Below are 7,683 nucleotides of genomic sequence, written 5' to 3'. Positions count from 1 at the left end.
AATTAATAACTGCTATTGTAACAGCTGTCATGTAAAAGGCCCTGGATCAGTTAGAGTGGGGCTTGCCTGAAATATGACTGTTGGAGGGGAGTCTGTGTCTTTCTCTGCATTTAAAGCATTAAAAACACACAGAAGAGGAAGCAGTGATAATGGTTGATTATATAAACCTATCAGGAATGTGTACCATTGCAGAGCAGAAGTCGGCCAGCATGAAGACAGGCCAAAATATTCGGAAGGCAAAAAGTTGTGGAGGCATCGCTGAGCCCTGCTGCCCCACAGGAGGTGGGAAGGGAGTGTAAGCCAGCACAGGAGCATCGCAGACTTAAGGCAAGGGCAGAGAGAGCCTGGGACCATGGGCATGGGAGGGGGCTGTCATGGCACAGAGATTATGAAGAAACACGGTATTTACCAGAGCTAAATAGTCTGCTTTTAAGGACAGGGGGACCCATGCAGCAGACTTGAAGGAAAATGGACTATGGCACTGATCCTATTTCAGAGTCAGCCCCAAGAAGCTGAGTCCCTGGCATGCTATGCCTGCACAAGATTCACAACTGACATCCCCATCTATCTAGGGCTAGATAGAAAGGTGCCACAGACTTGAAGTGGACTCTTGAGCATAGCAACTGGTATCTGTCCCTCAGGCCTCTCAGCACATCCCCAAAATGCTGTTTCCAGTGGCCCATTCACCATCTACATGCTGACTCAGAGTATGGAGCATGCTGGGAGCTGATTTGGCACAGCTTATAAAAGAGGTTTTAAAGGGCTGCTACTGCCTTAAAGAATGACATATACAAAACTCCTCCTGTTTGGCAGGCCTCCTGTGAATGGCTACTTATTCTAATTTACAGCAGGATATGTTTTATGAGAGGGTAAACTTGGCCCAGCTGTTCAAGTGAGAAACATTTGAACACTTACACACACACACAGAGCTGGGGAAGACCTGCGCCTTCACAGCACACATGCATCTCTGCTTGATGGACCAACATCTTTGTACCTGAGCATTACTGTTGAGCCACCCTCCTGCCTTCTTTGTGTGGCTAAATGTGTTGGGCCTCTCTGTTCTGAAACAGCTTGAGGATCTAGAAGTAGAAGAGACACCAAGTCAGTCAGACCTGAAGTCTTAGCTCTGTTTGGGACCATGGCTAGTACTAGGTATCACAAAGAAAAGTGCCTGAGACCTTGACCTGTTTTGCTCACCATCAAGCAGTTAACAATTGACCTAAGCAGGAGGGATTTAGCCCTTGCTCCAGCTTTTCTTTTTTTTAATTGCATGGTGTGAATTAGATGTTCATGATTCCCCAGCAACTCTGAGTGCAAATACTTGGCCCCAGCATTTGCATAACAAAGAAGGGTCAGCTCAAGAGGTCACTTTCATAGCTATGCAGTTTTCCCACTTCCCTCCTACAGCTAACGCAAATCAACCAGTAACTATTGCTCTTGTTTTTGAAACCTTGCTTTAGGACTGGTTCAGCCACTGCTAAGGGTAGTTGTCCTGACAAGAAGAGTCAGTCAGTTCAGCTGTGGATAGAGATTTGTTTTGACAGCATGCTGAAAATAGCATCTCAAAAACCACACTGCTAGCTGGTTTCAGAAAGGCCAGTTTTTGAAGTGTCTCTGACTGACCAGCTCATTACTTTATAAATAGCAATCACTTTGTTTAGCTGTTCTTCAAAAAGTGCCTATGCCTGAAGAACAATGCCGTCCCAGAGCACCTCCTCATGGCCCTGCTATTCCTGCACGCTGCTCTTGTTCAGCTTCCCCAGGAGCTCCTGGGACTCATAAAAGGAGCAGGAAGTCACTTAGGGATGCCATCACTCAGGGAGCCACCCTACACATGCTCACCTGTCTTCCTGCACAGAGGCTGGCCTCCCCACGCATTCCCTATGCTTCAGGGCACTGCTGCTCATGTGAGCTCAGTCCCAGCTGGAGTATCTCCCCTCCCACAGCACCTAATCAGCCTTAACCCCTCCAGATAAACCCAGTCACCCCAGAGGGAAGGAGAAAGGCCAGCTAACCAAAGACAGTTCTTTAGAAGATGAGAAGTATGTGCCATGGAAGTCCTAAACCCTCCTGATTCAGAAACTGTTCTCTCCTTGCTGAGAGGCTTCATATGTCTTTCCTGGTGATGTAGATAGGTTGCAAAATATCTCCTATGGCCCTGCAGGGCCGGTACTCTCCTGCATCCCTTCTCTCCCACACCCACATGGCACTGGTGCTAGCTTCCTTGGTGGTGGTCTCTGTGTCACAGGGTCAGTGAAAACAGAGGAACTTTCCTGCTGGCCTTGAGATGTCTATCAGATCAATCAGTGCCTGTGTAGCACAGGGCACATGCTGCACACCAGCTCTGTGGCTCAGGCTCTGCCACAGAATTGTGCCCTGGAGGCAGAATTTGGGTCTCTTGACTTCTCTGTGTGCTGTAATTTGCAATATGAACAGGCAGTCAGACTTGAGGGAAGTCACTAAGGTCAGATGTGTGTCCTGGTTTGAGCTTATTTAAGTTTCTTTCATCACCCTGTAGAGTTAATTACTGACCATGAACATTCATTATGGGATCCAACTTGATTTTGGGGATCCCTGTGATTAACATCTGCTCAAATTGTACCTGAAGCTTGCCCATCCTGCTTCTGCCTTCCCCTTAACTACGTGGCTTCCTTCTGGAAAGCCTTTCACATTTCCTTATCTTCTTTTCGTTTTCAGAATGGGGCTCCCTCTGCCCCGAGGAAGGAGAATGTATTCTACTGTCTTCTCCCTTCATGCTGCTTCCTCCCTACCTGCCCTTTTCCTCTATCTGCCTTTGGCTTGTTTTTTTAGAGGATGTTAAGTGTCAAATTTGGTTGATTTGTTGCAGTCCAATTAGCTGATTCAATCCAATTAAGCTATCTGAAGTTATCTGTGTAATGTGGTGGCTTTGTTAGCCAACTCCATTCCCTCTTACCCTTGCAGAAATTTTTGCCCTCAGCTCCTCCCTCCAGATCTTGGTGGTAGATTTCCACTTGGTTCTTGGCTGATTGTTCAAAGCCTGTGATCAGGACTCCAGGTTCTGCAGATTTTCTTCAGGGACCACCTTCTCCCACTGCCTCTTCTCCCGGTTAGCCAAGTCTGCCCGCAGCTCTTCTTCCTTGCCGGAAGACTCGTAAATACCATGTTTGTCTTTGGCAGCTTGGCGGTAAGGTCAGCAAGATGCTATCTCCTCATGAGACTAATCACTTGTACTTGAACTTGGTGGAGTTTATATCACTATCCTCTGCCTTGCTTTGGCTGAGTAAAATCTCTGCCCAAAGAGACATGTTTTCTCCATAGTTTCTGAGGCTCCCTGCAGTCAAAGTCTTAAATCTGAAACACTGTCACCTCCTCAAAGTACCTTTTTCCTTCCCAAGACTATCTCACTGTTAGGTTGATCTCATTCTTCAGCTAGCTCCTCCTTGATGTGGGAACATTTTTTTAAAAATTTTTTTTTTAACTAAAAAGGGAACCTGTGGACCTTTGTTCTGTCTGCTGGTACTGTAGATTAAAGAGCAGTGTCACTGAGAACAGACCTGTAGGCTAGAAAATCTCCAAAGAAGAATGTGGTGGGTGAAGCTTTAACCTGGAAAGATGCTGCCTCAGGTTGCTTGTTTTTATTTAGCAGAGTTCTGGGAAATACATCTGTAAGAAAATCCTTCCTGGCAGCTGTCCCTAGGAGTCTTGTTGCCCCCCATGCTGACCATGCTGGTTGTTCCCTAGCAGAGGATTTCAGTGATCAAGGTATGACCTCATTCCTGAAACATGACAAAAACCAATTAGCTTCCCTAGGACTTTCTATTCCCAGGAATCCCTATTTATCTGCTTGATTCCTGTTGAGTAAGAGGTCAAGAGAAGCAGCCTGCCATGCTGAAGCATTGCTTTCTAGCCACCATGAATGCTTTCCCAACTACCTACCCTTGTTTTTATTCTTTCCCAGCCAGCTAATCCTGTATTCAGGGCCATGCAGTGCCAAACAGGGTTAAGGGGATGGATGAACTTGGTCACGACTCTTAGGTTCAGTAAGAAGTTTCAAAGAGGAAATTCTGTCCCCTAAATGATTTTGCATAAGGCCAAGCCTAGACAACACTCTCCAAAGAAGTTCATAACTTTCTCTCCCCTAAATGTTGCTTCAAAATTGACAGTATAAAATCTGGAGCTTCTCCCCACACTGTTGGGAATGATGGTGGTCTTGGTTTAAAGGAGCAATATCTTGGCTTTCCAAATATTTTGTCTCTGTTCTCAGCACTGTCCCAAATGACAAAATAAGGGGGAGTTAACTTTCTTAACAGGAAACAGCCTGACAGGCAAAGGGGGCTGATCTTCTTAATGACATCTTCAAATCGCCTTAATACAAATCCTCATAGCATAGTCTTATCAGCTTTAATAGGGATGAAAGCAATAGTGCTGCAAAGAAATTAGTAGCACTTGAGAAGCTGCATTAAAGGTGTTTAAGCAGTAATAGAAAATTATAATTTTGCTATAGAATTTGAGCAATCTTTAAGAATTTAAGAGAATTATCTTCCTCTTAAGGAATCTGAAATATCAATTAAAAACTCTTCAGAAAAGTTATTATTATCTGTTAAGCCCTGATGGATTTCTTTCTTAGGCTGGGCTATAAATGATCTGCCTTGTTTCTAGGAGTAAACCAGTTCCAGGTTTTGTCTCTTTGAGCCACATGACTTGAGTACTTAATTCTGGCAGCATGAATATCATAGTATATCTATTTTTATTATCATCAAACTTTGTTGTGACTGTTTATTTGCAGCCATCTGTCATTTCTCCTAAAACATAAAACAGAGAGGGAAATCATGTTTATTAACCTATTTGCTTTAAACTACCAGTTCTGTGAGCATTTGCACCTTCAAAAAATTAATACGCTGTTATTGTATGGACAACTGGTGCAAGCAGGAGCTAAAGAACAGATGTGTTGTTGATATCTTCCTCTGAAATTGTATTCCTTGGCAAAATCTTATTTACAACTGTAAGTCAATCAACACTTTTCTCCTTGAAAGAACTCCTGGTAATATTTTCAAAATCTTTTGGCCAGGCATTTAGCCAATAGAGCAAACTTTCAAATTACTCAAGTTGTAAAAAACATTTTACAGTGAACTCTCAAAGCAAGAACAGCTGCCTGGGTTTGGTTTTGACAGCTGCTCTTCACCTAACAACAAGTAGCCTATTTGTGTTTACTTATTCATTAATATTGAAAAATAACACAATAGGATCCGATGTCTTAGCTGGCAAATGCCCTACTTTTCCTCTGTGTTAGTGTCTCTGCCTCAGCATTCATGAAACATGTATGTTTTATATTTAAAAAACCCTTGTGGTTAGCGTTATTATTACACCGCTGACATATTTAGGTTTCCAGCTAAAATAATTAAGATCCCACCCAGGAAAGGTACCAGTTTAACTGGAACACCGCAATGGTCCCATTAGTTTTTCAGAGAGCACATGCATTCTTAAGGTAAATGTTTTTTAGAACTGACCTGGATGGGAACAAATCCTCTGGTCTAAAGCTCCTATTCCAGGTCACCTGTGATCTCCATGAAATACCATATTCCTCCTTTATACCACGCTCTGAGTGGAAAGGAAGATGCTGAGTTTTTTAAAACAGAGCCTTGTCAAATGAGGCTTTACTTGTGGTGTAAATGTGCACGCATTTTTTCAGATTTCTGCATTTTCTGAATTAAACTCCTTAGGCTTGTTCCAAGTTCGGGGCTGTTTTTCTTCACCCTCTTTCCACACACTGAGGTCAGACAAGGTGCCCCTCTGATGGTGTGGGGCATGCAAGTGGCTTGCTCAAGGGGATGGGACTAGAGGAACCTTGATGGAAGTTTGTTAGCTATTTAAATGACTTTTCATTTTATTTGCAGGCTGGATATTGCCCAAAAATGAAAACTCAAACCACTGTCAAGTTACAGGGTAGCCCTGAAATGTCATCATCAGACACTTCAAGGAAACCAAAGACATTTCAGAAATTAAGGTTTTGACCATGTTTTTCATTTATGCATTGCTGTTTGAACTCCTGTGGATAGAAGTTTTCCTCTGCGAAGGCAGGAACAGCCGAGCTGTTTGCAGGCCAGAGCAGTGCAGTGTTGGGAAACTCAAATGTTCCCCAAGTCATGGCATCAGTTCTTTTCATTATTGTAAGTTAGAAACATATATGCTCTCCAGTGAGCTTTGGGGCTTGCATGAGGTTTTAAGTGTAAGGGTGTAAAGCTGTGAAATACTCGAGCAGTTGTCCTGACCCTGGTTTGTAGGTGACTAAAGCCTATCCTGAACCATTCTGTTAATGTTCAGCATGGTGGTAAGGGAGGGCAGCAATTGACAGGCACCAGGACATCAGTTTTGTTCAACTGAAGCAGCACGTTGCTTGATACCTATGAGGTTTCTCCTTGAAAATGGCATTTCAATCTCATTTGGAGATTTAAATATGATATAGAGGGCACTGGACTAAAAGGAATGTCACTGAGGAGCCTTGAGAAACATGTATAAGAAAAAATGGAAATAGGAGAAAATCCTGGAGAATCACTCCCTCAAACCAAAAAAAGAAAGAGGCAGATAAAACCAGACACGTTATATACCAAAAAAAGTTGCCAAAAGAGCTGCTACAGTTCCCTAGACAGGAAAACTTTATATGTATTTTGAGAAATTATTCAGCATTATTATTCAATATGATACACTCCTGTCTCACAAGTTGAATGTGATTTGGTTTAGCTGTGTCTGGAAGGAACCACCGTTAACAAAGGCAGGCCACTATCATCATTCAAAAAAAAAAAAAAAAAAAAAAAAAAAAAGAAGATTTCCTTGTGAGAAATCCTCCTGCACTTCATGCCCAAATTGACTGGTTTGGCAGCACTGAGGAAGGAAACGGTGTAGAATTACCAAGGATTTACAAGCCAGTAGAGGTGATGCGAGGTGCTCAGACTAAGGCAAGGAAAAGCAGACTGTCCTGCTCTCCTGGAAATCCCTCAAGGTGAGCTAGCGCTGCTGCTGGAAGCATAAGGATCATTTCAGCAAGAGTTCTCAGTGAGCTGGTAAATCTGTGCCTAAACTGGGTTTAGACTGAAAAGATCCCTACCAGGAAAAGATAGTTTGTAACAGAAATACTCATCCTCGTTATTTTGGCGTATTAAATAACAAGTGCACACTGTACCTGAGCTGCTGTCAATTCTGAGTGGATCTTTTAAATAGTTCGAAAGGCGGCACTCAGTATTTGGGGGCTTGGTTTAAGTGTAAGCCTGGGAGGGAGCTGCTCGCAGTTTTATTGCAGTTACAGGCTGCAACGGGACTAAGTTGTAACTGCCCAAGTGCTACCTTGTGTCTCGCGTGCTAAGCCTTCTGACATCGTTTGTTCTTAAAGGAAATCTATTTCACCATGAGCCACCAGCTGTTTTCGTGAAGCAGCTCTTCCGAAATTGCACGAAGAGCGTGAACCAAAAGTTGCGCTGACGTGAATTTTTCACTCAGCCATTCTGACTGAGCCGGAAAAGCTGTGAGAGCCACTGATGACTCTTAACACACCTTGAAAGGAAGAGAAGAAACAACTCGGGGCCAGCAAAAGACTTGCCCGCCTCCTCCCGGAGGCCGCGCAGCGAGGCCCAGCGCCGGTGCCGCGGGAGCGGAGGGCGGGCGCCGTTCCGTCCCGCTTGTTTTCGTCTGGGCGGCGGCGGGGCGGGG

This window comes from Athene cunicularia (assembly GCF_003259725.1).
Source record: "Athene cunicularia isolate RWA chromosome 1 unlocalized genomic scaffold, athCun1 chr1_part2, whole genome shotgun sequence".
Taxonomy (NCBI): domain Eukaryota; kingdom Metazoa; phylum Chordata; class Aves; order Strigiformes; family Strigidae; genus Athene; species Athene cunicularia.
Note: the sequence above shows the minus strand (reverse complement) of the source record.